Genomic DNA, 24,227 nt, shown 5'->3' on the forward strand with positions numbered 1-24,227 from the left:
CAAAGATGCCATGACCAAGTCAATTTATAAAAGAAAGCGTTTAATTTGGAGTTTGCTACCAGTTTTCGTGAATGTGTCCATGACCATCAGAGCCGAGAACATGACAGCAGGCAGGCAGACACACACGAAGTTGAAGCAGTAGCTGAGAGCTTACATCCACAAGCAGAAGGCAGAAAAGTTAAGGAGACCCTGAAACGCACTAATCTTTTAAAACCTCAAAACCCACCTCTCGTGACACACCTCCTTCTTTAACAAGGAAGTATTTTCTAATCCCTTCCCAAACAATTTCACCAACTAAGAACCAGTAATGCAAATATGAAACCGTGGTACAGGCATGTGGTAAGGGTGGGTGGGTAGTCTCTCATTCAAACCACCTCAGCTACAGAGAAAGTCTGTGTAAAAAACAAGAAACTCGGTGCATTTAGGAAAATGGACACGGACACAACTATTGATTGTGGCTTATAAAATGTTCTTGCTTTTTCTGTTTAATCACCAAAAGTATTTATTTTAGTTCAGGTCACTTTGTAATGCTCTTATAAAATGCCTTTTATTAACTTATTATAGTTATGATTTTGGATACACTTGTGGGATCATGTGGCTTGTGATATTTCTTTAAGATTTCAATCTCTGGTGTGGGAGAATTGTCTGTATTCTGTCAATCATGTTTTAAATAAATGCTGATTGGCCTGGCAGGAAGTATAGGCAAGAAGACCAGACAGGAAATAGAAATGATGTAATGAGAACAGGAGAATTCTAGGATGGAGGAAGTTGCTTCCTCCCACGCCTGCCCAGATCACCGGAGCAGCAGGATGTGATCTGCCTCACTGAAAAAAGGTACTGAGCCAGATGGCTAACAGAGATCAGAAAAATGGGTTAATCAAGATGTGAGAGTTAGCCAGTGAGAGGCTAGAGCTAATGGGCCAATCAGCTTATAATTTATGGAGACCTATGTGTGATATTCTTTGGGGCTCAACAGTTGTGGGGTACTGAGCGGAACAGAAAACCACAACAAGCAGGCCTGGCCCCCTTCATGTTACAAATCTCTTGAGGGTAAGGGCTAGATCTTCCTCATTTTGATCAGCATTTTATCCCAGGAACCGAGCATTGAAGTCTGTGACCTGAAAAGAACCCTAGGTGTGAATTTCCTGAACATTGGAGCACAGAGAATAACTCATTTAAAATAAAAAATGACCTTGTTCATTTTAAACAAGGAAGGTTTTAAAGACTAGAGATGGAAGAGAAAATGATAAATAAAAATTTAAAAGGCGTTCCACGTATATGCTTATTTGTGTGCTCACAGAATCAAGTCCCTTCTTTTATATAGAAAGTTAGACAATGGTGTCCTGCAGAAATATGGTGAGAAAGATTTGAGGAGCATCAGGTAGATTAAAGAGTAAGAAAATATACTGCCAAGACCCATAAACAAAAGGTAGTGGCAAATAGGCTTGACCAGAAATTGTATCGTGGGGTTGCATTTCATAACATTTAATTTTCAGAGGGAGGAGATTTTGACAGCTGTTTTAAGCTAACAGAAATCCCAAACAAGAATAATTTTGATACTGTCATTTATGTGCCTATCACAATTACAACCACATAAAAGAAGCATGTACAGCATAATAAAATACTTAAACTTGCCAAATAGAATGAAGCAGACATGTCAATCAAAGCAACAACTACCGACTATGGTTAAATTTCCCATTTATGTATTTTAAACGACAAACTATGGGATGATTTACAAGATAGAAAACATTATTTAATTAAGCCTGGTTTGCATTTTAAAATATAGAATTTATTCTTATTTGGCTATGATACAAGAGGTGGTTTGGGGTTAAAGAATACCTCTTGATTCCATGGCATTCCAACTCAGAGTACACCAATTTTTAAGGTTAGTAGAAACAAAAGTGCGATTAAAATTCTTAAACATTGCTAGCTCCAGACAGATGTATGTATACATATGACTACATTTTAAAAGGAATTCAGTACTTATTTATGAATCCTAGTTCAAAAAACCAGTGATTTCAAAGTAGGAAAACTATGAGATAAATTTGAAATATTTATCCTATATCGAAGACGTTAATACTTTTAAATTAAAATATTCACATCATAATTAAATGCCAAATACTTTATTAAGAGATTATAATTCCTATGGCATTAGGCAAAATGGTATAATCTCTGAGCCATTAGTTTTCTATGAGATTCTTGGCAAATGAATAGAGAAAGATCTGGAATCATGATCATTTGCGAAGACATCGGACCTTCTCATCTTCTAGATCTGAAATGTGGGTGGGTGATGCAGTTATTTTTGCAGCATAAGAAAAATTCCAAGGAAACTTTGCTAAATCCATCAAAAGAATATTCCAGAAAAACAATGTCATTAAAACAAACAAACAAAGAAGCCATTCCAATTCATATTGGAAGAGTTCCTTGAAAATAATTCTATAATTACATTAATTAACTAATTAGCTCACCAAATAAATAAAAAATAAATTTAATGAATCAATTGAATATATTGCTCTTATTGCTCTAATTTTAAAGCTAAATGTTACAGTGCTTTCGCATGTGAAAATAAAGAAAAAAGAAATGCTTTTTTTTTCAGGTCATCTTTATCTAGTACAGAGCTATTAATATTGTTAACTCATATTTTTCTGTTCCTAACAATGGTATCTGGGGTCACCATAGTGATGATAGTAGAAATAGTCCTTTTAGAGGAAATCGTAGTAGTTTTCCAGTTTCAGTGTGTTTCTCCAGTATTGGTTGTGAGATAAAAGAGCTAGAGAAATGGTTTAGCAGTTAGGAATGCTTCTTGTTCTCACAGGAGACTCAAATTCAGTTTCCAGACCCCATACAGGCAGCTCAAAACTACCTGTCTTTCACAATTACCTACAAAACAACACACACAACTTGTTTAAAGTCTTTGAAAAAAAGACACAATACTAGGACTCTGAAGGCACTAGCAATAATGGTAGCAGTCTTGACCATTGGCCAAGGAAGGAGATGCATGAACTAAGAATTAAGAGAGTGCTGGAGCTACAGGAGGAACCTGCGACTAGGGTGTTGGCATAAGACAACTGTCTTCAGACAATTAGAGGAGTAGAGGAGATATATACTAGTGCATAGGCCAAAAGCACCCATTCTCTTCTGCCTCCGACATTCTGCAAGCCGTGCTATGGATAAAAGCAAGAAGTTAGGGCCTGGAGTTTGGTTGTTCTTTTGTAATTTGGCACACACTGGAGTTCTCTACAAGGACCAATCTCAATCGATAAAATATTGCAATCAAATTGCAAGTAGGCAAGTCGGTAGGACATTCAGCCATGGGGAGCCAACAGACAAGCAGCATTCTTCCATGGCTCCTGCTTCAGTTCTTCCTTCCAGATTACTGCCATGAGTTCTGACCTAACATTCCTCTCTGATGGAGTGTAACCTTACGGTTTTAAGATGAAGTTAACCCTTTTCTCCCCAACGTTGCCTTTGCTTTATAACTGCAATAGAAATTAACTAAGACAGAGATTTTCAATACAAAACCTTTTTCAAAGATGTGAAAAAGAGCAAGGAACCCTACAGATTCATTAGTGGAGGCGAAAAGATTATGGTCAACTAGCAACAATAATAATAAATTGCATTTATTTTACATTTCCCATACAGTGGGAACTTGTCAAGGTCATTTAAATGCATTATTTGATCTTTAATAAAGATGGTTATTATCCCAAGCTTACAAGTTGCAACAATCTCATAAACTGGGTCATTGAACACTTCTATTTCAGGTACAGGGAAAATGAAAAATCATAGGATGATAATATGATGTTGAAATAAAAAAGTGAAAGTTATACCCTTTTATTGGCAAGTTTGAACGGCAGGTTAGAGATTCAATTTACTTTTGTAAAGAGAGGAAAAGAACATATACCACAAATTGTTTCCCCATTTACCACTGAAGTGCTCTAAAGCTCCAATAATTTAAAAATAAACAGACTATCAGAAAGGTCTACATAGAGTCAAAGCACAAGTTGAAACACTACGCTATTGCACACAGATCTAGTAAAAATAACTAGTAATATCAGCAGTAAAACAGCATTTTTTCCAGAGTTTTTTCATTGGTTTCTGTAGCCTTGGGAAAGGGGAGGCCTTTGGTACTTTTCCTTTGAAGATAAGAATTCATTTTTTCCCTGTATTTTCTTTATCTTATTTATCTTTAGTTTGAAGTGTTAGGGTAGTGAACTCCAGCGAACTGCAGTCGCTGAACTAAGACTTTTTCAAATATTCTTTGGGAGGTGAGAATCTGAGAAAAATGCAACCAAATTTAGTAGGAAGAGTACCAAACTACAGGGCAGATGACCTAGACCCTGGACATAAACAATAACGAGCTATGGGATTTAAGACTAATCTTTTACTCTCGCGGTGCCACGGGAACTTTACCTCCTGGCTGTTCCCATTCTTAGAACAACTTGTCTTCCTAAAGTTCATTTCCCTGTACTTTTAAGAGCACAAAGCCCATTTGCCCCAAGCCACTTGTGTTTTTTTCTCAAAAAAATCCCACAGCATCTTATTTATGTTTCTTCTTGCAAGTAACTGATTTCATCTTGTGTATTTATGAAATGGCCTTTATCCTGCTTTGCCTGATGATTGCAATCAGTATGCAGCTAGCTATAGTCGAGCTACTTCCACCAAAGCATATGCACTGGAGCGAATGCAGAAGTGCACACATGAGTACATGCACATACACAGAGGAGCCTTTTTAAATTCAGCTTTGAAAAAATATTCTTTCAATTGCAATCAGTCTTGGAAACCTTTTAGTTACCATAACATATAGATAATCTAAGGTCTATATGACCAGCAGTAGGAAATAGGGGCTATATTTATTGAGGGTAACAAGAGAGGTATGTATGAAGATATAATTCTTTACTTTTACTTTTAGAATGACCATCTAGAAATAATGCAAGCAGTTCTTCACACTGCTCTCAATGAACAGGTATTTCCGTAGGCTTGTGTGGGCAGTCAAGACATCAGAAGCTACGGAGGCAACCTAGTATAAGCTACAGCCCTATTCTCTTCCTTCCCATGGGAATCCAACATCTGTGTACTGGCTTTGATCTGGTGTCACAAACAAAGACTCTCTATTTATTCAAGAAAACAAATGTTACTCTTGGGGTAGACCCCAGGGAAACTCAGAAGAGGACAGAAGCTTTGGGAGCCCATTGATTTTCAAAGTGTTGATCTGAATAATCCATGGCATATTTATTTCTTTGACTGTTAGAAGATATAGACAGAGGCGGCAAACTCACCTTGTACTTCCAGCGTAGCCCTGTATATTCTTTTGTAGTTGTCTTTTTTATCATGATACTGAATATATTCTGAATGAAAAATCCTGAGCTATGTATTTGCTTTCTAATAATCTTCTATATGCGACCATGGAGTCTTTGACTTTTCTCTTTTATATTTCAAAAAACATGGTTGTTTCTGTTTATTACTATTTTATATTGGTGTGGTATATTTGTCACAGTTGGCAAGCTAATAAGACTGACACATCATTACTGATGAAGGAGATCGTTTTTGTTAGGACTCACTCTGTGGCACAGCTCTGTAAGTTCAGAGACAGGGGTGTCATGTACTCGCTGTAACAGTGTGATCTGGAATAATCTCACTGAGCTGAAATCTTCATTGCTCCACCTATTCATTCTTCAAAGGGACTCCCCTGAAACCACTGATAAGTTTATTTCCTGTATTCTATAATCCCCCATTCCATGGCTTTACTTTCCCCAGCTTCCATTACACAGAATCATCACCAGTCAGAAATGTAACTTGGAAAGTTCCAGAAACAAACAACAAGAGTTAAATTGTACAGCATTCTGAATAGTGATGGATTTTCCTCCCAGACTGCTGCCTCTTGCTTGGAATGTGTGGGGCATGTATTTGTCCCACATATCCACCATCTTCTCTCTCACTTTTAGACACTAAGTAGCCATCTTGCCTATCAGGCTGACTTCAAAGTGTTACTCTGCTAATATTCAAGAAACAATAATTTCCCTTATTAATAGTTCCACAGGGATATAAAAGAGACACGATGAAGGAAGTGAAACCACACTGGAAGTGATAGAATGGAAGTATGGCTTATACTTTAGTGGGAGAACAAATGAGCTCTGATACTGTCCTGATCTGATACAGTACTGCTGGGTAGAATGCAAGAAATGGAAAAGTCCATAGTATCTACAGTTTTCTGTGCTAAAGAGGGTGGCAGACATCTAATGATCATCTTACAACACAATCACTGTGAATAATTCGGGAAATATAATAGTTTTGCCAGAATAGAGTATAATTGGATCATACAAAGTGTTTTCTTTATAGATTGCCTTCTTCAATTTTGTAAGACACATTCTATTCCCTCACTGTCATTTCGTGTCTTGATAGCTCATGTTTTTCTTTTAGTTCTGAATATATTCAACATATTTCATTATCTGAATATACCATTACATATTCTTTGTCCTTTTCATTCATAGCTTCTAATGAGTGTCACTTATGAACTACACTGAATGCTTGCAAGTAGAATTTTATACAAAGTACACTCACAATCCTTTATGTAAACACTATGTAACATGGCTGCCTGATCATTGGCTAAGATAAGGACTTTTTAGAAAGAAATTTACAAGCTATGTCTCCAAGATGTTATTCTTTTAGACTCTTACTAGTTCTCATTCTTCAGGGTTCTGATGCAGTTATAGTTTTAAATTTTAGCAGAATTATATTTTAAGAACCTCTTTTCCCCTATTTGTCAGAGTCAGAACATGAATATGTTTTGCTTTCTGTGATTTTTGTAGCCCTCATTAAAATTATGCATTCTAGACCTTCTGTTTTCTACAAATCTTTAATTTCATTTTTCATTAGAGCAGAACAGAATGTCATTTTTTGAGAACAAAGTTTCCTTATCATTCTTCTGTTTATGGAAAACTAGATTTCAATGCTATGTTTTGAAAACTATGCCTAGTTGCAGGTGTTTCTTATATCCTGCTACCAAACATAATTTGAATGTACCAAAGTGGTTCTATTTATGGGTCTCTAGTATGGTCTTAATCTTTTCTTTTATCAATAACTCATATTGTTATTAATCACATTCAGTAGTAACAAGGTCTGAATGGGACCTGTAAGTTTCTCAAGGTTTGGTTTCTTTCAATCTAGGGTTTACTTTTCTGTCTTTTACTTCTCATAATAAATGAGCTTAAGTTATCCAATCTAGAGTATATAATAGATGGGATCTTTATTTCTAATATACTCTTGGAGAACATGTGTTTATTCTGTAACATTTACTTAAACTAAATTAACTAATATAATCCAGAGATAGAATAAAAGACCCTGAATCATTTGCTTATGTGAAAATATTGAAATTGGCTTTTTTCTCTAAGTGAGTAAAGAAGTGCCTCACTTTCTCACTCACAACAGTCCCAGACAACTAATGCTAGAACCAGGCAAAATAGAACATTGTGTAGATAGTTGTGGAACTAATTCATTAGATCTATTGTTAGAAAATTGTAATTTTTTATCTGGCTGCTCATGCAGTCAATACATTTCTAATTCTTTTTTCTTTAAATGGCTTCTATGCCTGTGTGGTGTTCTGCAAGGCTGGTCTCATCTAAGATGCAGCACCATGTATTCAACTCTGTGTTTATAGGTCGATTTGATCAGACTCTGAGAGAAACACCATGTCTTTCATCATGAGTGCATGCCATGTGAAATGCTTGCATTTGCACTTGCATAGTTCTCACCCATTTTCCTTGTATGGCTTTAGTATGCTTCAGAGAAAAGACAGTTTATGGTGTATTTGATTACATGGTTAGACATCACAGTTTAGCACAATATGTTGTAATCAGGACTACTCAGAAAAGCAATTTAGTCCTGATCTTGTCAAATTAAGTGTGTATTGAATGTATAACTCACCCTCTTCTTTTGGAGAGCTATTTTGAGGCAACAGAAAGAAAAAGAAAGCTTTTACTTATTGCCATAATTTTCTCCTAAGCAATACATTGCTAGAATCAGTTCAACTGCCATGGGGCTAATCTTTCAATAATCTATTTTTCTGTGAGACCAGAGATAGTGGATAGTGTGGACAATGCTATTAAGACAAGACGAAGTAAGCTTGGAATGAAAACCAGCAGTATAAAAGGACTTGGTATACAAACAAAAGCTATCCAGATGGGAGGGGGATCATTTAAAGAAGAAGAGACATAAAACAAGCCTGCCACATGGAGGAATATTAGACATAAAGCAGGCCTGTCACATGGAAGACTGTACCCTATCTCCACCTCTACAATACTCTTTGCTGTGATGATTTTTATCAAAATTAGCATTACAGTATCCATATGCTCAGAATTATGACTTATTTCTTATGAGTTTCCTATAGAATGAACCAAAAATACTTGTCCTTTAAACATAGTCTCTCAGCAGTAGAGGCATTATGAAACTAGAGAGAGGTAATACAGGGAACATAAAAATAAGGGATAAACTGCTACAACTTATTCATGGGGATGACCTAAAAACTAGCACTGGTTACTGACATTGCTTTTGGAGGCCAACCATAACTAGATATTGAGACCTTATTGCCAAAAAAATCAATCACTTTTATATCTACAACAGAGAAATAAATGTCGACTAATCAAAAATTATCTCTCTGATAACTATTTTACATAGTGCCGTGGGGTGCTATGCAGGTTACTGGAGGAGAAAAATACAGCAGCATTCTTACACAACACCAGACCATACATGCTAGACTACTGACCAGCAGTCGTGATGTGTGTATGATAATGTTGTAAGAGTTATAGTTAATCAACTGATTTATTATTGTTTATGAGGTATGGGCCACAAGAAGGATTCCATGCCTTTTACTGTAAACTTAGTCAAGAGTCCATGACTGGGGAGGTCATAGGGTATTGGAAAGAAGTACCCGCTGCTGTTTCGCTAAAAGTTCATGTTGTCAAACAGTCACCTAAAAACTATGCTAATATACATAGATGGGGGCTGCTCTCAACGTTGGCCAAAGAAATTTATTTTTTCATTGGGTTAACATAATGTTTCATAACTGATTACAACTTTGGAATCAGTGACTGTGACATCTATACCATTCTTCCTTCATCTAAGGCTCAGGGAGCATCATGTAATAGTGGGGATGAAGAATACAGGAGCTTCAGGATGATGGAAAGTAGTGCCGTGGAAATGCTGTCTTCTCGATATAACACGGTTGTCACACACGAACTCAAGTATCTGTGATCATTTGCACACGACTTGCACAAGACCAAATTAGTCAAAATTCAAGCATGGATAGGAGAGGGATCCCCAAATCCCTACCCAATGAGAGGAGTAGGTAGCTGATGGTTAATGAGAGAAGGAGAATCATTCTCATATGGATTTGCTTCCATTGCTATCAGTGGTTAACCACAACCCCATGTGCATACGGAGACTACTAATTGGACTCAGGATGTTGTTAATAACAAATTGTAAAAATAAATAAAAAGAGAATTTAGACTTTAGAGGAAGATAAGATGCAGGGCACAAAGGGGAGTGAAGTAGTATATGGATATGTTTATCATACATGTATCAATATGAGGATCATAAAAAGAATAAAAAAATATTTTTTAAATGAAGAATAGGTGTTAAGAGGGAAATGGGTTTCAGGGGTAGGGCCAGGTGGAGGAAGGTATTAGTAGATAGAAAACACAAGCATATATCACATAAGTGTAATTTTTAAAGGATAATTTAAGATGTTAGGAATCCATCTTGTAATGGGAGAGCAGGTAAGACCTGCTATGTGATGAGAGGAAGATGCATCCCCGCACCCCTCTCCACCTACAGCAGTTGGAAGAATGGGCCCTGTGCCTCACCTGCACACCACAGTAGAGTTGACCCTGTAAACAGGGTCACAGGTGAGTTAGCCCTGAGGGTGCGAGAGGGGCATAGCTGCTACCACCTCCCTTGTCTGCGCTGTAATATTCGGGGCAAAGGAAACTGTCCTCCTCTTTTGGCCCTACCACTGCCTCTAATGGCAAGGGAACTGTCTCTTCTCTTTACCAGCTGCAGTACCCAGGGAAGCAGACCCTGCACCTCGCCTGGGCTGCACAGTAGAGTTGACCTAACTAAGAAGGTGTGGGTGAAAGTTGTGCGTGGGAGATCTGGCCCCATCCCTCATCTGTCACAGGATGTTGGTAGGGAGAGAATTCCTCCCACCCCTTACCACTTGTGGCAGGTGGGAGAGCTGGTCCCTGGGTCATAAGAGTCAGAGAGCTGCCCCTGCCCCTCATCAGCTGCCACACTTGGTAAGTGGCCCTGCGCCTTGCATGGAAAACCGCCCTGATGGTGTAGTTAGGGAAGAATGTAAAAGCAGAAGAACTAGCAGTGTCCTCTAGTGAGGACTAGGTGAGGACAAGGGAGAGCTAGGAGACTGACCAGCCCTGCAACTACTCAGGCCCAGAACCAGGGTTGTGAGTTGGCCCACTCCAACATTCACCCAATCCGTGATCTGCTGGAGCACATGAAGGAGCCTGTCCTGCAGACCCAAACCTGCAGGATCTCCAGGACAAGAGTAATGACAGTATAGCCAAGAAGAATCCAGTGAGAGGCCAGCCTTGATAGTGTAGCAGAAACCAGAGGCCTCAAACCTACCAATGACTCAATGCAATGAACTCTTCCAAGTAAAGATAAGTGGGGAAAAGGAGGGGAAAAGAATTCATCTTGTAATAATGGATGGTTTTTGATGTTTCTATGACAATTTACATAGTTTAATGTATTAAACTGCCTTCTAGAATTGATACTCTTCTGATTTTTAATCTTTCTCTATGAAACATACATACAAATACATAGATACATACATATATATTTAATATATGTTAAAAACCATAGGTATCTATCTTTGGATGTAAGCAAATAATGACATACACATGATTTTCTTATTCAAATTTTATTGAAGTTTCAGATTATCTGTATCATAAGAATTCAGAAAGTTAGAATTCTCACTAATATTAGCAGCACTCAATGGAAAAAATAAAAATAAACACATACATACAAATGCATAAAACTCGGGAGGTAGATGAGTAAAGGTGGCTGAAGGGAATTAAAAGGTGAGTTGAGCATGGATATGCTCAAGATATATATATGAATATTTCAAAGAATGAATAATACCACTAAAAATTAACTAATGACTGTGGGTGATCTCTATTAAAGAGACACATTTAGTATTATAAATGGTTTGTAAATGAGATAGTAAAATAATCATAATTGGTTATAAAATATTTCTTTGAAAATGAAGAAAACCAGATGATTTCATCAGCTGAAAGAAAAAGTGTATGGCATCAAAGAATGCATTCCACCTGGATGAAAGGAACACAATTCAGGTACTGCTAATGGCTGGTACTACAAAATTTTATGTGCTAACCTCTTATGTTTTTGTTTCTCACATCAAATTCTTGCCACCTTCTGAGAGATCAAGCACAGGGACCTCAGAAGTGTTGGAATCCACTCATCTTCAACTACATTTATAACATTGTAGCACAAGTAACAACAATGAAGTTACAAGTACATATAACACTGTATCCTTTCGATAATTACCTTTGGCAAGACTGTCTGCTTACAAAAACTGTATCTAACATCGACTTATTTCTCACATCTAGAATGATTTCAACTCTTCCATTGTTTTTTGTAAAAGGATTTCCTAATAACTCAGTATAGTTTGCATAAAAGAAATCTGAATTTTATTGAGAAAAACTTGCTCTCAACCTTCAAGAGTAACTCCATTTTGGTTGGGGGCTACAGTATTTTAAATTAAAACCTTTAGGTAAACATTATCTTATTTAAAATCTATAAACTTTTTTAAGAGTAAGTTGTCAGTATCTACCCAATCAATGTTGTTGTCTTTTTTATTTCTTCCATTTTGCTCTTTGAGGGCCTGCCACCCAGATCCCAAATAAATACACAAAGACCAGAGACTTTTTCTTATTTATGAATGCCTAGCATTAGCTTGGCCCTTCCCTAGTCAGTTTTTTTTTTTCACTTAAATTATCCCTTCTGGGAGGGGATTGGCAGAAAGGGGAGCAGAGAAAATGTATAGCTCAATAATATCAATAAAAAAAAGAAAATTGTGAAGCACAGCTCTTCACATAATTTTAAAAAATTAACCCTTCTTCCTTTTGCCTCTGGGATTTTATCTTTCTAATTTTTATATGTTTTTCTTTACTTTTCCACCCATAGCTTGCTGTGTAGCTTGGTGGCTGGCTCCCAGCATCCTCCTCCCTTTCTTCTTTCTCTCATTCCGTCTCTCCTAAATTTTCTGTCTGGCAACCCCGCCTATCATTTCTCTTGCCTTGGTATTGGCCATTCAGCTCTTTATTAGACTAATCAGGAATTTTAGGAAGACAAAGCAATACACCTTCACAGAGCTAAACAAATGCAACATAAAAGAATGCAACACATCATTGCACCATTAAACAAATATTTCACAGCATAAATATAACATCTTAAAAGAATACTTTATAACAATCATATCACGTTGAAACTTACTTAATAATTATATTCATAATCAAACATTTACAACATTTAGGACATTCATAATAATTATATCAATAATAAATATATAACTATATACAGTTAAAAGGTAATGATGTTGTTTTTATAATAAACAGAGTAAACAATTTCAATAAACTTACTCAGGTGCCTTTTGGTTAAGTATATCAAAGTTACTAGAGTATGTGCTCCGATTTCACAGTGAATGTAACGTGATGGTACTTGCTACTTCATTCCCCTAGGCAAAGGCAGAAGATTTTATAGATCATCATTATCTTTCTCTTCTAGATGCTTCAGGTATTGATAATCTTACTGAAATTTGGCTCTATAATATCTGTGCTCTCAAATGCCTAATTGAGGTACCACTTATGTGAGATTCTGGACATTATAATATTATTGTAAAGTACCATTTTACAGATTCTTAATATGCTAAGATTTTGAGTTTTAATCATGTATTGAAATAACTGCTGTCTCTTCCAAGGAGCAAATTTCTGTTTAATAGATGTTTATATCCACAAATATAAGAGCTCTCACACACGTGAACACACACACACATACATGAGCAAATATAAAGAATACCTATTTTATGGAAGTTCAATAACTTGAAAAAGAGAAAATTACACTGGATAATTTCTAAACATTCCAAGCCATTCTCATTGTAAAACTTGCTGTTTAAATGGAAAAATATTCTTGATTTGTACTAATCCCACAGGCTTTACAACTCCACAGGCTTCCTTTATTTAATAAGTAGTATGACCTTTTTCCTATTCAGCTATACAGAATTGAATATAATTAGAAATCAAGTAGTCACTGGCCTTTTATAATAAAGGCAAAGCTATTTTTGAGCAATAGGGTGAAGAGTGTGTATTTCACATTGGCCCTAAATATGTGTTCTCTGAAAATAAAATGACAATAGGGTTTATCATTTTCATCTCAAGTCACCTATGAATATAAGAGCCCTTAGCTTCCCTTTCCTGTAGAATAATTACTCTCAGAGGATTGTATGATTTTTAAATTTATTTCTCTTTTATTTTCATGAGTTTTTGTGCTTGCATTTATACATTCATAGGGTGAGCGTTCCTGACACTGCCAGAGCCCTGAAGAGAGCCCTGGATTCCATAGAACTGGAGGTAGAGATTGTTGTTAGCCATTCCATTGTGTGGGTGTTTTTGATTGAATTCTTGCCATATGAATTAGCAAGAAGTGTTTTTTTTTTTTTTTTTGACAGATTTTTCTCTGTGTAACAGTCCTAGCTGTCTTGGAACTCACTCTGTAGACCAGGCTAACCTCGAACTCACAGAGCTTTACCTTCTTCCGCGTCCTGAGTGCTGGAATTCAAATTGTCCCCCTGCCACCACATAGAAATGTTCTTAACCAATGAGACATCTCTCAGTCCCCATATATTTGGTTTTTAGTGTTCATTAAAAAATGATCATTTTGGGTCTGGCTTACCTCACTCAGGATAGTGTTTTCTATTTCCATCCATTTGCCTGCAAACTTCAAGAAGTCCTTGTTTTTATTGCTGAGTAGTACTCTAATATGTATATATTCCATACTTTCTTCATCCATTCTTCAATTGAAGGGCATCTAGGTTGTTTCCAGGTTCTGGCTATTACAAACAATGCTGCTATAAACATAGTAGAGCATATACTTTTGTTGTATGATAAGGCCTCTCTTGGGTATATTCCCAAGAGTGGTATTGCTGGGTCCATGGGTAGGTTGATCCCGAATTTCCTGAGAAACCTCCACACTGCTTTCCAGAGTGGTTGCACAAGTTTGCATTCTCACCAGCAATGGATGAGTGTACCCCTTTCTCCACAACCTCTCCAGCAAAGGCTATCATTGGTGTTTTTGATTTTCGCCATTCTGACAGGTGTAAGATGGTATCTTAAAGTTGTCTTGATTTGCATTTCCCTGATCGCTAAGGAAGTTGAGCATGACCTTAAGTGTCTTTTGGCCATTTGAACTTCTTCTGTTGAGAGATCTCTGTTCAACTCAGTGGTACTCACTCATATTTGGTTTCTAGCCATAAATAAAGGACATTGAGCCTATAATTCGGGTTCTTAGAGAAGCTAAATAAGAAGGAGAACCCAAAGAAAATCATATAGGCTTCCTCCTGAATATTAACCTTCATCAGGCGATGAAAGGAGACAGAGACAGAGACCCACATTGGAGCACCGGATTGAAATCTCAAGGTCCAAATCAGAAGCAGAAGGAGAGAGAGCACAAGCAAGGAACTCAGGACCGCGAGGGGTGCACCCATACACTGAGACAAGGGGGATGTTCTATCGGGAACTCACCAAGGCCAGCTGGCCTGGGTCTGAAAAAGCCTGGGTTAAAACCGGTCTCACTGAACATAGTGGACAATGAGGACTACTGAGACCTCAAGAACAATGGCAATGGGTTTTTGATCCTACTGTACCTATTGGTTTCGTGGGTGCCTAGGCAGTTTCGTGGAGGCTCACCTTACTAGACCTGGATGGAGGTGGGTGGCCCTTGGACTTCCCACAGGGCAGGGAACCCTGATTGCTCTTTGGGCTGACGAGGGAGGGGGACTTGATTGGGAGGGGGAGGGAAAGGGGAGGTCGCTGTGGGGAAGAGACAGAAATCTTTAATAAATAAATAAATAAATGGAAAAAAATGATCATTTATTTTTGTCTTTGCAGTAAACCTACACTTAGAATACTGTTTAAAGATGAAAAATAATGTCGTGAACATCTGAAGTACAAATAATTTCTTGTATGAATGTGTATTTGTTGTTATGTATCAGATCCATTTCTCAAGGCCATTTAAAGTCATGCTTGTCCTGTTGAAAGATGAGCATTTTATTTACAGGTTGATGAGTCTCTTTGGAAGTGCTTCTTCTCAACTCTGAATACCTGAAATCTCCCCAACACTGGCGTGTAACATCTTCCCTCCGCTCCCTTTCCTGAGCACATCTGTTATTCTGTATCTAAAGGGAAGTCAGCCAGTGTACATTTCATAGTCAACTGTGTTGTGTACCTGTCCCTGCAAACTGCTTTCCTGAACACAGCCAGGTAAATAGCAACTGCATAGTGTCTATATAGCACCATCCATGATTTCTATCATATATTCGGAAAGAATGAGATCTCTGATAAACAATGAGGCTGCTTGGATTTTCACAGTGGGCCTCCTGGACAAACCATTTTCACAGTACAAGTTGGACCACTTTAGAAGTCGCTTCAACTATATTAGGTTACAAGAGGATCATTTCGTTCAATGAAGCAGCAATTTTCTAGCGTCCTGTGATGCTTAATGAAGCTTAGAGAGCCTATGACAGACATGAATGGACTATATACCCAAATTAGTTTTAACACAAATAAAACTGTCAACTAATGAAAGTCATGTGGCTTCTTCTTAGGAAGCAGTAAAAAATTAAAAAGTAAAATCAATGATTAATAAGAAGCTTGAGAAGAAATTTAAACAGAAAACAAATTTACAAAGTCAAATAAAATTTCTCATACTTGTATATTCTATATAATATTAAATATATTAAATTCACAAATTCATTTACAAATGTGAGTGAATTTGTAGCACAAGAGATGTGGATTTAATTTAAATTTTCAATTATATTTATGGTTGTAACTTATATAGTTCCTTATGGTAAACTGGATAATTTTGAGACAATTCATGAAAGCATAAAATGAGGCCAGAATACAACATATAGTCAAATATTGAATTTCTTATTTTCCTAGATTCCTTTTATTATTTGTGAGATTCATATTCAAAAGTTATAAAAGTTCATGTACAGTAGCATACAATGTAGGCACAATATTTGCATTTTAAATAATTAACTATTTAAGGATAAGAGTAGAGGAGGAAGAGAAGGGGGAAAGAAGTTGAAAGCCAGAGAGAGGCAGGGTAATGGAGGCACACAGAGAGAATTTTCTATGTGATTGTGAGTTAGCCTTTTACCGTCTGTACCTGCTCCTTCATTCTTGCAGACATGTGTGACTGAAAGTGGGAGTTCTGCCGATAAAACTTCATATCCATTATCATTTGATGAATGGAGTCAACAGAAGGACACCTGAAAAAAATTAAAACAGAATACTTAATCTTTATTCTGCCCTTCGCTAGGTTGACTGCAGCAACAGAATCCTCTATACTGCGGTAGTGTTCTGTGATGCCCTCTGAAGTCACCTTATCCACACAGGGTGACTGCCTGTTCCTTAAAGCTGACTTAAACTGTATTGTGATGAAAATGTGATGATTTTTTTTTCCCTTTCTTCTTCATACGACAGAAGATGCATAGTTAAGAACATTCCCCTTTTTTATTTAACTTGGGGTGGGGCAAAGCATTCTCACATACATACTTGTATTTTGTTTGCATTTTTGAAAATTATTATTTGAGTAATCTTTAAGCATATAATACTGGTAGAGATCACTGTGTGATTCTCACCAGGACTCAGAAATACTGGAATAAGATTTCTCTTCAGGACAGAACGAATAGAATTTGCATTTGGATGTAATTAAAGTCTCATGGTACAACTGTCAGAAAAACCAAATGCGACCCATGGAAGGCTAGCTAAACTTCAAATCAGATTCGCTAAACTGCATACTGTTTGAAATCGTAAATTGCTATTGAAGACCTCTAGTCATAAATATTACATCTTATATTATTATTCCCTGTTAGTAATATGTTAAACTAAGCAGAAATTATAGGCAGTGCTTCCTCAAAATCTTATTCTTTCCACCCAGTACTTAAAATTGCACTGCAGTTCACAATGAAAACCTAGTCAACCTCTTACTACTCTGTCACTAGTTTGCATTTTCCCTGTTGTGAGAAAGTGCCATGGCCAAGACCAAGCTTTGGAAGAGCTTATTTGGGCTTACTGTTCGGAGGCTAGAGTCGACAATGGCAAAGGCATAGCAACAGCGGCAGAAAGCCGGCTGATCGCATCTTTCGTCGACCAGGAGAACCAAAGAGAGTGACTCGAAAGTGTGTTGAGGCTATGAACTTCCAACTCTGTCTTCTTGACATACTTGCTAAGTCAAGGTTCCCAAGTCCTAAGTTTCGTATCCTTCCCAAATTATGGCACCAAATGGGCTGCAATCGTTCATGTATATGAGCCTAGGAGGCATTTCTCATTTGAACAATAGTCTGACAAGGTGGGAGCTAGACGTCTCACGTCTCTGGTTTGGACTGGTCTTTGCCCAGTTACCTATTTCAAATTGAATGGCCAACCTCCTTTAGATGCTTTCTTCTTCACAGGTCAATGTGATTGAAACTTATAAAATTTGCCTTTTATCATGAATAACAGTCAAAGATTGGGACAGTGTTCTCCATATATTATTTCTCATGTCCTGATTTATTTTTAGTCTCTCTTATCATTATTATATAACATACATGATGATAATTTATGATTTTTTTTTAATTTGTGAAGATCTCCATAAGTTTTATGGAGTTAATACAATCATTTAAATTTTCTTCTCTTTCTTTGAGAACAAATATTTCTGAATTTTGGATGTGATATATCTGAGTAAAAAATATGTTGGATGTGATATATCTGAATAAAATTACAAAATAAAATAAATTTTAAAATTCTGCCTTTTTCTATTTATTTTCTATTTTACACTTGACTGCATCTTTTGGGTTGTTATACATTTGAGAATTTCATAGAAATGTGTGGTGTTTGTATTACAGTTCTGATGTGTGTCTGAATGTATGCATGTATGCTGCTATGGATAAAACCTATAGACTAAAGCTTGCTAAGCAAGAACTGAAGCACTGAGCTACATCCCAGATTAAAGATGCCAATATAAATATTTCAACCTTCACCGTCTACACTAAGTCTTCATGATATTATTATTGAACTTGTGCCCATGAATTTGAAAAACTTTGCAACTAGAAGGTTCTCTTCTTTCCTTGTCTGATGCTGCTATGGCGATCTTAAGAGTTGCATTTATGTGCACAATACACGATGTTATGATGTTGTTATTATATTTTAGCCCACAGAAGCTTTAACATTTCTATTTTTATATCTAACCTTGAATATTTATTACTAGTATTCATTTTTCTTTCCGAAAACTCCGACTTTCTTCTGATAGCTTGGCTGTACAATTTGGCAACATATTCTCTTGTTTTTGTTTGTTTGTTTTGTTTTTACTTTTATTGTTCATTTTGTTTTGTTTTGCTAGTTTGTTTTGGTTTTGGATGAAAAAAATCATTATTGCTCATTGATTATTGAAAAATATTTTCACTGTACACAGATTTTTCAATGTTGTCTCAGTTTCTATTGGCAGAACATGGGTCATAAGTACCCAGAGTTCCTATATGAATGGTTCTGTACTCATTTTTAAGATTTTATGTTTAAATTTTGTTTAAATCACTTTAACTATTATTTTTTAGACTAATATTTTCTTATGTTATATGCTTGGAGTTTGTTGATTTATACAGTTTTATTTTTCTTGGTTGGAAAAGTAGAGGTCTGTTTTTAGCAAAAATGTTTTCTCTCTTTTTCCCCTTTTAAGTATTTGTGTGTGTGGTATACATGTGAAGAGGTTTTGGAGTACATATGTGTGAAGGCATGCAGATGTGCAGTTTGTGTGTGTGTGTGTGTGTGTGTGTGTGTGTGTGTGTGTGTGCATATGTAGGCCCAGGTTTGGCAATGGAAGTTTCCTACGTCATTCTTTACCCTATTCTTTACAGCAGAGTCCCTCATTTGAAGACAGATCTCCCTAGTATGTGCAGTCTAGATCACTAGTTAGCTCCATTGATTCCTTGTCTTCACCTGTTCTAGAATTACCTGCAGGTGAACATGTTCATTTGACTTAAATGGGTGCTGGAGATCTGAAATCCAGTCCACATGCTAACCCGGCAAGAACTTCAATCCCAAACTTCTCAGCCATCCTCTGAGTTCCTATTTCAGCCCAGTTACAGTGTAAATTAATCTTTTGTTATCAACTTATATTCTTGCATTTTTTTCCTTTACACATATTTTATAATTTTTATTGGTTTATGTTGGAACTCACTGATCTTTTTAACACTTGTTAGCAAGGTTCAATCTCTATTGGAGCCCATATCCTTCATACTTATATAAAATTTGTCCAATGATCCACTTTGATCATTTTTATTATTTCCTGTTAATATTCTATTAATCATCAATAATTATGACATTGTTTACATTTTATTCAGTTAACATAAAATAGACTCTATACTGCTTATTTGACTGATCTTGGCCACCTTGTGATCAACCCATATTTATGAAATTCTCTATTACCTTAGGTCAAGTTCTCTTTTGTCACATACATATTAAATTTGTATTACATTTATGAATGTTGTAAATACAGAAGAATTAAATTATATTTTCCCGATAAAAGTGACTCTTTTGTTTTACAGGCAATCCCATTTGCTAGAACCAAGCTTCAGACTCTTCATCCCTCAATGGGCAAGAGTTGAATGTCCTCTTCAGTGATTCACTATTAGTCTGTTCGTAGCCTGCCCACTATATGCCTAGTCAAAGGTGTTACATGGCTGTTGTTGTGTATATGCAAAGATCCTCTCTTTTGTCAAAAATAGATAACACTATCTGTTTCTGTTATCTTTAGTACTGCAACACAGCACTCCAAATTAGTGGATTAAATAAATTATTAAATTTGGGACCACAAAATGTCTCAGCAGATAGAGGCATTTGCTGCAAAAGTCTTATGACTTGTGTTTGATACCTGGAACTCACACTGGTTGGAGAGAACAAACTGATCTAAGGTACAAGTTTGCGTGTGCTTACATACAAATATCATACATGTACACACACTCACACAATAAATAAATAAATCATAAAAAATTAAAAGAAAACAACATAATTCTATTGTCTTGTAAGTGTGGAGACCAGAAGTCCAAGCTCCTTATGGGAAAAATCAAAATGGCAGAACTATTTTTTCCCTGTGATTCTGAAAAAAACTACATTTTATTCTCTGCTCATTTCTAGAGGCTGCCTACATTCCTTTTTTCTGTTTCTTCAAAACCAACATCAATGTATCTTATCTTTCCTGCCTTTTATACTTCTGTAGTTACATCTGTCTCTGTCCACTGCCAGGAAAGGCTCCGCTTTTGAGGACTTGAGATTAGCTTGACATCAAGTGGATATCAGGATCAACTACCTAGCTCTGAGACTCTGTGATCTGAGAAGCAAGTGAAGTTGAGGTCGCTCTTCACAGTCTCATCCAACGGTTACAGTGCAGTCTTTGAGATGATTCTACCTACTGAAACTATGTACAACCAGAACAGTAAGCAGACAAGATGTTTCATGATGATGCCCAGGCAATGCCCTCTGTACTGAGATTGCCAAGATCCTGTCATGACTGCTATCTTTAGATAGCATTCTATTCATTCTTCCTCCTCCCTTAACTTCTCCCTTCCTTTCATTCTCATTTTTTAAATGTTTTCTTAGCCATTCTTTTTTCTACAAATTTGGCAAATTTGGACCCATGATTTTTTTTTTAACCAAATAAAACTACATACTCTTCAATGTGCTTTTACTGCCGTCTCATCAGGGTTAATCATTTCATTCAAATTGTCTATAGATTCGAGGGTTTTTTTTTTCTGGTATTTAATTTTGCTCAGAATTTGTAGCACCTGTCGAAGTGGGAAGCTTTTCCAATAGAAGTGCAAACGACTTTGTCAAAAATAAGGTTCCACAATAGAATTGGAAACAATAGCTAATTTCACTAGCTTCTATTTTTAGAATATCTGTAGTAGGCAGACACATATCCATTTAAATGGACTTTTTAAACACACCTTACACATATATCATTTGCATTTATTTAATCAAACTTTAATTGCGCTCATTAAATCTTATTGCACTAGTGTGCTTGCTTTAGGCATCTTTTGTTTCTGAAGAAACAAACAACACGCTTGAATTGTTCTGACCAGACTTGCATTTCTCCCATGAATCCTATATGATGCATGCAGAAAAGTGCAGCATTATATTAAAACTACTAATGATCGTTAGGGATCTTCGTTAATATTGCAGGTGAGAAATGCTTTTAATTTACCTATGTCTAAGTGTAAGTAATTAGGACTTATGGAAAAGACGAAAGATACAAAGAGGAATTGACCAAGTTACATGTTTGCAAAAAAAAGAATCTCCCTACAGAAATTTAAATACATAATAATATATTTTTCATCAAGAGTTATTAAATGTCATTTAAAATTAATGGTGCTTTGGCATTATTTCAGGTATCACATTGACTTTATAGTTCAATGTCTGTCTATCCAGTGTTGACTGTTACGTATATGTCAAAGCAATACTCTGCCTAGGGATTTTTTATAACTGTTTTGTTTGTGTTAGTGATCATTTATTGTTTCTTTTTTAATGTTATTAACTTCTCTATTTTCATTCCTCAGTGATTAACTGTTCTCCCTCCACCCCCACCTCTTCATTTTTGTTGCCAACATGCATGTTTAAAGGAACAACTAGCATGTTTTTTTAAAATGTATATTCTGTTTTTCTTCAATGGTTGACTATTCTATACAGTTCACTTATGTTATGTTCTTTAATAGTACATTACAACTACAATGCCTTTGAATTACATTTTTAGTAATTTTGTGTCAAGTATTAAGAGTAGAATATTGGCATCTCTAATTATAAGTTTTTCTGAATTTTGTTGGGATTTTGAATGGATAGAATTAAACCTACAGATTGCTTTTGCTAAGATTAACATTTTTGCTGTATTAATGCCCAATGTTCAGCAATGTACATCCATATAAAGCCTAAGAAAACATTTTAAAAGGGGTTCTATAATCTCAAAATCTGGAATCTATTGGAGCTTCTTGGTAGCTGTATGTATATATATGTATGTATGTATGTGTGTGTGTGTGTGTGTATACAGCCTCTGTTTGCTGGCAGTGATCAGAGACATGCCTACTTTAATAGAGTTTCCCAACTCAGAGTTAACAGAAAAACCTGTCCAGTTTATTTAAAAAATGGATATTTCCTGGTTCCTGCTGTCAATATGAACTCTGACTCTTTTGGGAGGTACTGAACATAAATGGTGTTCATGAGCAGCATGCTACTAGTTGCTTGCTTAATGGCCACATAGATCTTCTACGTTCCTGGAACTGGATCAGTGGATGAAAACATACCTCTGCCTTGTTGGATGGGGTGGAGTTAACAGACAGGGCCACGGATTTGGCCCTAGCCATGCTGGCTTAGCATTAAAAAAAAAAAAATGGTGCTCCTGGTCAGAAAACAATTACAGATACATAATAGAGACAGATTCAGACAAAAATAAACTTCTGAATGGGTCACTGTGTATTAGGAATTTACATAGGCTTGGGAGAGGGAGAAAAAATAATATGGACAAGAGTGCAGACAGTCATAGATTAAAGAAGTAAAGATAATAAAATAAATTTTAAAAAGTAATAGAGTAAAAATTAATGTAAAGATGGGAAATACACAAAAGTCTGGATTATGAATATTATTGCATCTTTTTTTGAAATTTTTTGACTATCAATGATCTAAGTACAGAGAGACATTTCATTTTATGGCTGCAAGCTATATCTACATACATATATATTTTAATGGTATCTTGACTCCAAAATTTGAGTCCAAAAGTATGCCACTTTGGAAAAGAGATTCAGCTTTTGTTTCCACAGAAGATGGGGATTTGTAGATTCCTTCCAGAATAATGTGGTTTGATGAAAAAGACCCCCCCCCCCGCCAAGGTCTCATCTGTGAACTCTACAAATACTTTGCCCAACCAACAGCAAGAAGCAGTGTCGATAAAACAATGCCTGAATTCCCAAAATGACTATTTACAAATGTTTCCCTTTCTCATTTAAGGGGATTGATTATAAGCGATTAATGGCCACTATCAATTTTAAAAAAAAAATAGTAAGGGGGAAATGATTTAGAGATGAAAACTTTGCATTGGTATGGATTTTGGTTTATTGATACAAATTTAGGATCAATTTTGTTATATTGTGTATATGTATTTCTGTTCTTGTTTAAGGTATTGTGTTTGTGCAGCTTATTAAAAATGTAATGTTTAATTAAAATTAGAGATTAAGAAATAGTTATTTTTAGTAGTCAAACTTGAAGTCATATTAGGTTTTCTGGATATACAGAGATATATTTCAGTTAGATAATCTTCAATACTTCAAAGGCATATAGAATATGGTCAATTCCCTGAGAAACTGCCATGATTAGCAGGGAAGGAAGAAACTACTCACTTCAGTCTGTATGACTCTAATCAGGCAGAACAAATGCTGCTGTGCTTTAGCTATGACACCAAACTGCCGATAGCGTTCCAAAAACGTCTCCAAAGACGGGTCGATTCTTCTTTGCAGTTTACTTCAAAAGAGAGTCAGCTCCCTGTGGAAGAAAACAGTTGTATTAAGTATTGAAGCTGGTGTTTGCTGCCCCACTCCTGACCACCTTTTTTTTTTCTGGGTCAATGAAATTAAGCTGACAACACAGACAACAGAAACCAAATGAAAAGCTGTCTACATCTTCCACTACTTGCCCATAAATAGGTAACACTGTGAAGAAGCTGTTCTCAGTTCTGATTCCTTTCTTGTCTGTCCAAAGACAAAAAACAACTATTTCCTTATTAGGACATTAACTTTTCCCCTTTACTTAGATTCCTTCTGGTTCTTTTTTTTTATTATTTTTTTTTAGTTGTTGGAACAAAAAAAATTTCCGCCTCCTCCCCGTTTCCCATTTCCCTCCCCCTCC

Source organism: Alexandromys fortis, unplaced genomic scaffold (genome assembly GCF_014885135.2).
Source record: "Alexandromys fortis isolate MF-2015 unplaced genomic scaffold, M_Fortis_MF-2015_v1.1 scaffold_37, whole genome shotgun sequence".
Lineage (NCBI taxonomy): Eukaryota > Metazoa > Chordata > Mammalia > Rodentia > Cricetidae > Alexandromys > Alexandromys fortis.